The following is an 8,735-nucleotide window of genomic DNA, read 5'->3' as shown; positions in this document are numbered from 1 at the left end:
ATCTCTGTCAACTGAAAACAAGCCTAGACATTACCTGTGTAAATGTTTCTTGTACAAAAGACCAGCCTACAGAGAACCGAGAAGCCCGCAGACCATCCTTTGGGAACAACTTATTTAAACAATCAGATCTTGCAATCTATAAAACAGTCCAAGTCAGGTTAGTTTCCCCAAAGCCCTACCAGCAATCCCAAACTGAAAGGAAAGGGGGAATACGAGTCTGGTAAACTGATTTCTCTTTTTTTCCAGCTTTCAATTCTATATTTGAAAAATATACAGGGTAAAATAAAGTTTGTAACAAAATGAGCCTGGCTTTTTTCAAGAAAATCCCTACAATAACAGTCATATACATTTTTAGTATTATTCATCGCTCCTTAGCAATACAGTCAGACACTCAAGTTCATCACGCTCCTCGCTTATGAAAGAGAGTCATGAGTTTGCGGAAACCCAATTTCCGGAGCTCCCCTTTTCTACTCCGTGGGAAAGACCAGACCTAGAGACTCTGCTCCCCCTACTGATTTCTTGCCAATACTTTTTATTTAGATTGCCTTCATTTAATTTTCCCGCAGTCTTGTGATCTCTTCTCCCCGGCACCTTTCTTCTCCAAAAGGAAAGTACATTTTTTTTTTTTTTTTTGACCTATTGAGAAGTTTTCAATGCTAACTTAAGGAGGGTTGCACGTTGCATTTAAAAGCCTGGTTATGTTTCACTGAAGAGAAACTGATTTTTAAAACGGTAATAGTGGAGGATTTCAGTAGTCAGAAAAGCTGACGTGTCTTTCATGCAGAAGGACTGGGAAATGGATCCTAATCTTTCTTACTTCTGTTCTTAGTTCTGTTTATTAAATTGAATTGAATTGCCCTCTTCCTTGACTGAATTTTTTTCTTTTCCTTAAGATTCTTTTCCTTCAGACCACCCTACCCACAACATCTCATTCCATTTTTATTTTCACAGATCAGCTACAGGTATTTTCTTTGCCTTCCAAAAGAAGTGAAATCCCAAATCTTTCTATGTTCTTGCCCATTCCTGAGATTCTTATATTGGTATATTAGATATTAATGGGACCATTAGAAGCCTAGGAAGAATTCTTTTATTTTTAGGGGAAATTCCAGAATGAATGGCTCCACATTAAACACCATTCCTAATCTCCTTTCAGGCAGAAAGTTATGTCATTTTTTCACAAACGATAATTCTATTAAGTAGTAGAACCAAAGCTTATTATACCCATCTCACTTTCTATTGAGTTGAATTGAAAACTTCTAATCTCCCATCTACTAAAGAAATATCTTTTATTACATTTCTGACTGATAGCTATTCAATCTGCTTAGAGACTTTTGCATAGGATTTAAGGTCTTTTTCACTTTTTGCCTAAAGCCAGCTCAAAGTAGGAGTTGTCTTGGGTTGTATGCAGTGCCAGACACTGGGCGATGGAGCTGCACAGATGATTGAAGAAGGACCTAAGAGCTGCTCCTCCAAAGCCTGAATGACCTATTTAAACCTTGATGCACACTGAGGCCCAAGGCTTTACCAATACCCACACAACACAGGAAAACAAGAATGCTCAAGAATATGATGGTTTTTTGTTTCTTTTTTTAGGATTGGGTGGATGCGTGTGTTAGGAGAAAAAGGTTGCTAAGTTCAGTTATTTTTGCTCAAAACCCAGATTCTCTGTGTTGTTCTGCCCTGTGTACAAGTGTGATTAGCTGTGTGACCTTGAGCAAATAGCTTTATGTTTCTAAGCTTCAGTTTCCTTATCTGAAAATGAAATTTTCTAAAAAAGAAAATAATGTGCTGAGAAAAGAAAGGGAAAGAAAAAAAATATTTCTCTTTAATTCTTCTCATAGCCTCCTGAGTGGACAGTTATATCTGGATCAAGGTCTAATCATTTTGGAGATAGTCCCAGCCAAAAAGAATCAAACAACCAGCTTAGAATGAGGCACAGATCTTGTGCTTTCTTTAGCAAGGGGCCAAAAGACATGCTTAGTTCCATAAAAAATGCTACAGACAAAGAAAAACAAACCCGCATTTTTCATATCTAGGAGTCACTATTTGCCATATTTCAGATCCTCCAAATTAGGATTTAGAGGTATGGTTCCAAACAACTACTTCCAACAAATAAGATGAAATCATCTCAGTCTTGACTATTTCTAGCATTCTCTACAGGATTACCCAGCAATAAGTCAGCAAACACATTTGTCAATTATGTCATTAGAATATAAATTCTTAGAATGTAAGTGCCTTTATTATAATATAAGCTCCTTAAGATCTTTTTTAATTGTTTTTCCAGCATTTAGCACAGTGCCTGGCATACAGTAGGTAGGCACTTAATAAAAGCTTGTTGCTTAACTAATATACTGTCTTAGTGTGCAGTTTGTCCTGACCTGATAAAGGTAGCTAGGTGTTTAGATTTGAGTAGTTCAGTCTTTTAATTCGTTATCTCTGTAATTCATCATCTCCATCTTCTACCTGAGTCTTTCCAGAGACTCCCACTCCTTCCTAAACTTTCAGAATTATTGCAGTAGTTTCCCAATTGATTTCTCTCTCCAAGTCATATTCCAACAAATGTCAAAAGATGGATTGCCCTATCATTATAAAATTATATCTCTATTCTAAAGTGACATGATCACTAAACTTCTCACTTAATTCCTCCCTCTATCCAGATAATTTATTATATACACTCATGACAATAATGATTCTGCTTCTCCTTCCATTGATACTTGTCAGCATAAAACTCTTCTAGTTCCTGAATGTTACTTAATTATATTTTATTTTATAATGCTATTCCACTGTCCTTTTTCAAAAATCCATTTTTGCTCATTTTTAGTGATAGATACCTTCTCATTGACATATTTCAGTCATAATTCACTTTCTACCAATTATCAGTGATATTTATAAGATCGAATTTAACCTCTTGCTTTAGAACTATAAAGATATCATAAATTATGAGCTTTATTGCTGCCTTTCTTCTTGAATATTATTTACGTGAATTCTTGGTTTTAACAATTGGTTCTTGTTGTACTTAACTTGTCAGAACAATAGGGACTTTTTTCTTTCATACCTGACCACTCCTATGCTTTCTGCTTTATTTTCACTTTAAATCCTTCTTGATTAGATGAAAGACTATAGGCCAATACGTACATACATACATATATATATATATATATATATATGCATGTGTGTGTGTAATATATGCATAACAAATATGCACAATATATAAAATATATACACTATAATATATCATACATATGTGCTATGTAATATTATATACATAAATACATAGATACATACATACACATATGGACATATCAAATCCCCGGCTTTGCATCAAAGGCACCAGACATCTTTGTTGTTCATATGAATTCAATAAATGTCTATTATGTTATCCCTCATTGGATGATCACCAACCCATAGTAATTTCCAGTTATTTCTCTATTACTGAATGTCCCAGTAATAGGATTTTTTAAGGTTTCTTAATTTATTTGCTGACCTAATTCATTAGTCATATTAGAATTTTCTATAGCAATAATTTCCAATTTTTATCCTTCCATATATTAAATTCCTAGATCTTCTCCTCCCCTACCCCAAAACATCAAAATGAGTGGATTTTAATTGCCGATAATAATCTGAGGAAATGGGTTTCAGTTCCCTCTCTCCCCAACCTCCCTCTCTAAAATAGTAATTTGTGGAAGTGGCTCTTAGTTTGTCTCTCTTCTTTGTGACTTCATAAAATCAATCCTGGATGGGACCTAATAAATCATGTGGTTCCAACTTCAAGGTCATATTGCTATTAAATGGTTGAAATGGAATTTAAACTCATATCCTTTGACGATCTAACACTCTTTCCACTGTACCACACTGCCTCTGAGGTCATACAGCAAGTAACAATTAGAAACAGATTTTAAACTAAAGATTTTTTTAGTTCAAAAAATTCTAATACTTAGTTCTAAATTTATTGCTTTTTTCCCGGGTTATTCATCATCATCAGGGTCAATAATAAAAACGACAATTCTTTCTAAATTAATCTATTTATTCATTGCCATACCAACCAAAGTATCAAAAAGTTATTTTATGTAGCAGGAAAAAATAATAACAAAATTCATCTGGAAGAACAAAAAGTCAAGGGACTCAATGAAAAACAAAGTGAAGGAAATGGTCCAGCTTTATCAGATATCAAACTATATTATAAAGTAATAATTATCAAAACAATCTGGTACAGGCAAAGAAAAAGTGGTATATCAATGGAATATTAAGTACAAATTACATTATAGTAAACTCTGATATCACTTCTCACAGACTTGCTCAAATGATTCAAGGCATCCTACTTGACAGTCTTCATAAAGAACATTCAACAATCCAAAGTAACAGTTGATCTTCAGGCACTTCTAAAATTTTATTGTAGAAATCTATGTATACAATGTCATTGTAAGGTTTTTCTTATCATAGGCTGACATGCGCTTGATCACGCTGTGGCCATCTGCATACTGATTCTGCAAGTTATCCATGTCAAAAAGAAAATTTCACGATATGAGACAAGAAACTATTTGTAGTATAGTACCCAGCTTCTCAAGTCGTGATTTGCAATTTCATATGGGATCTCCTAACTGAAAATGGGGAGGGGGTCACAAAATTATGATTTATTATCAGTAAATGTTTAATTTGTATACCTATTTTATATACCTATATACCTGATGAAGGATTTGGAATTTCCCTACCAAGGGAACAAAGCTTCCTCTCCCCATTCCCCTTCCCAACCAAGGAACAAGATCATTATACCAAAGAAAAAGGCAAGGAGTTCCTTTATGACTATATGAATGGTTTAATAATTATAATGGGTTACTTACATAGGAGCTGTCTGGGGAAAGCTACCAGACAATTCATTGGATCTCATTCTGGGGCAGCAGCAAGACTATTTAGTGGATCCCCAGAAAGACCTTCTCAGAATCCCATGGTAATTACAGAAATTAAACAGTAAAAGTGGGAAAAGGACAGAACCCCTCCTAAAGAGGAGAAGCAAATCAATGCCAAAAGTCAAATTCTTTTCTCTTCGGAACTGCTAGGCTGCTTATCTACAAGAGTCTTAGATGCACAAGCAATTTCTCAGTCTAGAGCAGACTGACTAGACCCTGTTTTGATTCTCAAGGACACACAAAGAGTGTAATTTTGTATGCAGATAACAAATTATGTCAGTTGGGGGTCAGGGACTTTGTCCTTGACACATTCAGGCCCTCCTGCATGATCTGGGTCCAGTGTTTATGAAAAATATAGCAACTCAAAAAGACAAGTATGGGGACCCCTTAATAGTTCTTAAGAGGCTTCAAATTCTGTTATATGTCCTCTGAACTGGAATGACTGTTTCAAAAGAGAATCAGTCTTTGGCAAGCTGATGGTAGGTCCATTTGCATTTTAATGTAGAATCTATTGGAATTCCAGAACATCCCCAGCCCATCCAGAAAAATTAAATTAGAAGTACTATATCAGTTAGAAGTATTATACCAATGAGTGTCTCTTTCACGACAAATCACTGCAGTATGACCATGTTCAAAATCTTTTTTTAAAAATAATAGCTTTTCATTTTTCAAAATACATGCAAAGATAGTTTTCAATTTCTAACTTCATGCTCCAAATTTTTTCTCCCTCTCTTCTCTTCTTTCCCTCCCCTATCCAGCAAGTGGTCCAATATAGGTTATACATGTGCAATTCTTCTAAAAATATTTCCACATATATCATGCCATGCAAGAAAAATCAGATCAAAAGGTTAAACAAGCAAGCAAATAACAACAAAGGTGAAAATACTATGTTGTGATCCACATTCAGTCTTCATAGTACACTTTCTGAATGCCAATGGCTCTTCCCATCACATGTCTATTGAAATTCTTGTTCAAAATCTTACATATCACTATATGGGAATTTTAGTAGTTATGGATAGGATTCAATGTTTGCTACTATACCCAGTTCCATGAAATATGTGCTTGGAGCCAAAAACCTTTCAGAGAAGGATTGTAAGCCTTATGATGCTACAGGATCATACAGATAGAGCTATTAGGGAATTACAGATTATTTACCCCTCTAGTTTTGTCAGATGATTTTAGGGCCTTGAATATAAGGATACCAAAAATGAACAGGCCTACAATTTCATTGGTATGGGAAATCATAGCCTAGGAAAGTCCCACTTTCCCAGAGGTCAGCACTTACTCCATCTTGGCAATTTGTAGTTTTCAGCTCTTTATTACTACATGTCCAGTATATAGTAGGTGCTTAATAAATTTCTATCTAATTGAATTCAAAGCCCAGAGTGGTCAAGGGACCTTTTTTTGTTCTAGCAAATTTATTTATTTTTAATATACATTGCTTTATGAATCATATTGGGAGAGAAAAATCAAAGCAAAAGGGGAAAACAATGGAGAGATTCAAAAAGTTCTTTTTCTGGAAGCAGATGACATTTTCTGTCCAAAGTCTATTGGGATTGCTTTGGCTATCTGAACCCTTGAGAAGAACCAAGTCTTTCATAGTTGGTCATCACATTTTTGTTGTTATTGTGTACAATATATTCCTGGGTTTTGCTTGTTTCGCTCAACATCACTTTATGTAAATCTTCCCAGGCCTTTCTAAAATCAACTTGTTCATCATTTTTATAGAACAATAATAGTCCCAGACCTAAAACTATATTATATTATTATTTTTTAATTAAAGCTTTTTATTTACAAAATATATGCATGGGTAATTTTTTCAACATGGACCATTTTGTTCCAAATTTGTTCCAAATTTTCTCCTCTTTCTCCTCACCCCCTCCTCTAAATGGTAGATAGTCCAATACATGTTAAATACATTAAAATGCATGTTAAATCCAATATATGTATATATATCTTTATACAATTATCTTGCTGCACATGAAAAATCAGATCAAGAAGGAAGAAAAAGAAAAATTGAGAAAGAAAACAAAATGCTAGCAAATAACAGAGAAAGTGAGAATGCTATGTTGTGGTCCACACTCTGTTCCCATGGTTCTTTTTCTGAGTGTAGATAATTCTCTTCATCACTGAACAAATGGAACTGGTTTGTATCATCTTATTGTTGAAAAGAGCCATGTCCATCAGAATTGATCATTGTATAGTCTTGTTATTGTTGTGTATAATGATCTCCTGGTTCTGCTCATTTCACTTAGCATCAGTTCATGCAAGTCTCTCCAGGCCTCTCTGAACATCCTGCTGATCGTTTCTTACAGAACAATAATATTGCATAACATTCATATACCATAGTTTATCCAGCCATTCTCCAATTGATGGGCATTCATTCACTTTCCAGTTTCTTGCCATCACAAAGAAGGCTGCCACAAACATTTTTGCATATGTAGGTCCCTTTCCCTTCTTTAATATCTCTTTGGGATATAAGCCCAGTAGTAACACTGCTGAATCAAAGAGTATGCTCAGTTTGATAACTTTTTGAGCATAGTTCCAAATCGCTCTCCAGAATGGTTGGATCTGTTCACAATTCCACCAACAATGCATCAGTGTCCCAGTTTTCCCACACTCCCTCCAGCATTGGTCATTATTGTTTCCTATCATCTTAGCCAATCTAAAAGGTATGTAGTGGTATCTCAGAATTGTCTTAATTTGTATTTCTCTGATTAATAATGACTTGGAGCATCTTTTCAAGTGGCTAGAAATAGTTTCAATTTTTTCCATCTGAAAATTGTCTGTTCATATTCCTTGACTACTTATCAATTGGAGAATGGCTTGAACTATTATAAATTTGAGTCAATTCTCTTTATGTTTTAGAAATGAGGTTTTTATCAGAACCTTTGTATGTAAAAATGTTTTCTCAGTTAATTGCTTCCCTCTAAAACTATATTATAAAGTGGCAGTCATCAAAACCATTTGGTACTGGCTAAGAACGAGAATAGCTGATCAGTGGAATAAGTTAGGTTCACAAGACACAATAGTTAATGACTATAGTGATCTAGTGTTTGATAAACTCAAAGACCCCAGTTTCTGGGATAGGAATTTACAATTTGACAAAAATTGCTGGTAAAATTGAAATTAGTATGCAGAAACTAGGCATTGACCCACACCTAACACCCTATACCAAGATATGGTTGAAATGGGTTCATGATTTAGAGGTAAAGAGTAATATTATGATCATATTAGAAGAACAAAGGATAGTTTACCTCTCAGATCTGTGGGGAAGAAATGAAGTAATGTATGGCCAAATAAGTACTACAATATATTGTGGAATGCAAAATGGATAATTTTGATTATATTAAGTTAAAAAGTTTTTGTATAAACAAAACCAATGCAGACAAGCAATAAACTGGGAAAAAATCTGACATTCAAGAATTCTGATAAAGGCCTCATTTCATATATAGAGAATTGACTCAAATTGATAAGAATTTAAGCCATTCTCCAATTTATAAATGATTAAAGGATATGGACAATTTTTAGGTGAAGAAATTGAAATCATTTCTAGTCATATGAAAAGGTGCTCTAAATCACTATTGATTAGAAATTAAGACAATTCTGAGGTACATGCCTCTCAGATTGGCTAAAATGACAGAAAAAGATAATGATGAATGTGGGTAATGTGGGGATGTGGGTAAACTGGGACACTAATACATTGTTAGTGGAATTGTGAAATGATTCAACCATCCTGGAAAGCAATTCAGAACTATGCTCAAAGGGCTACCAAACTGTGCATACCCTTTGATCCAGCAGTGTTTCTACTGGGATTATATCTCAAAGAGA

This window comes from Sarcophilus harrisii, chromosome 3 (assembly GCF_902635505.1).
Source record: "Sarcophilus harrisii chromosome 3, mSarHar1.11, whole genome shotgun sequence".
In the NCBI taxonomy this organism is placed as follows: domain Eukaryota; kingdom Metazoa; phylum Chordata; class Mammalia; order Dasyuromorphia; family Dasyuridae; genus Sarcophilus; species Sarcophilus harrisii.
The sequence above is the reverse complement of the archived record's forward strand: the minus strand, read 5'-3'. Positions refer to the sequence as shown.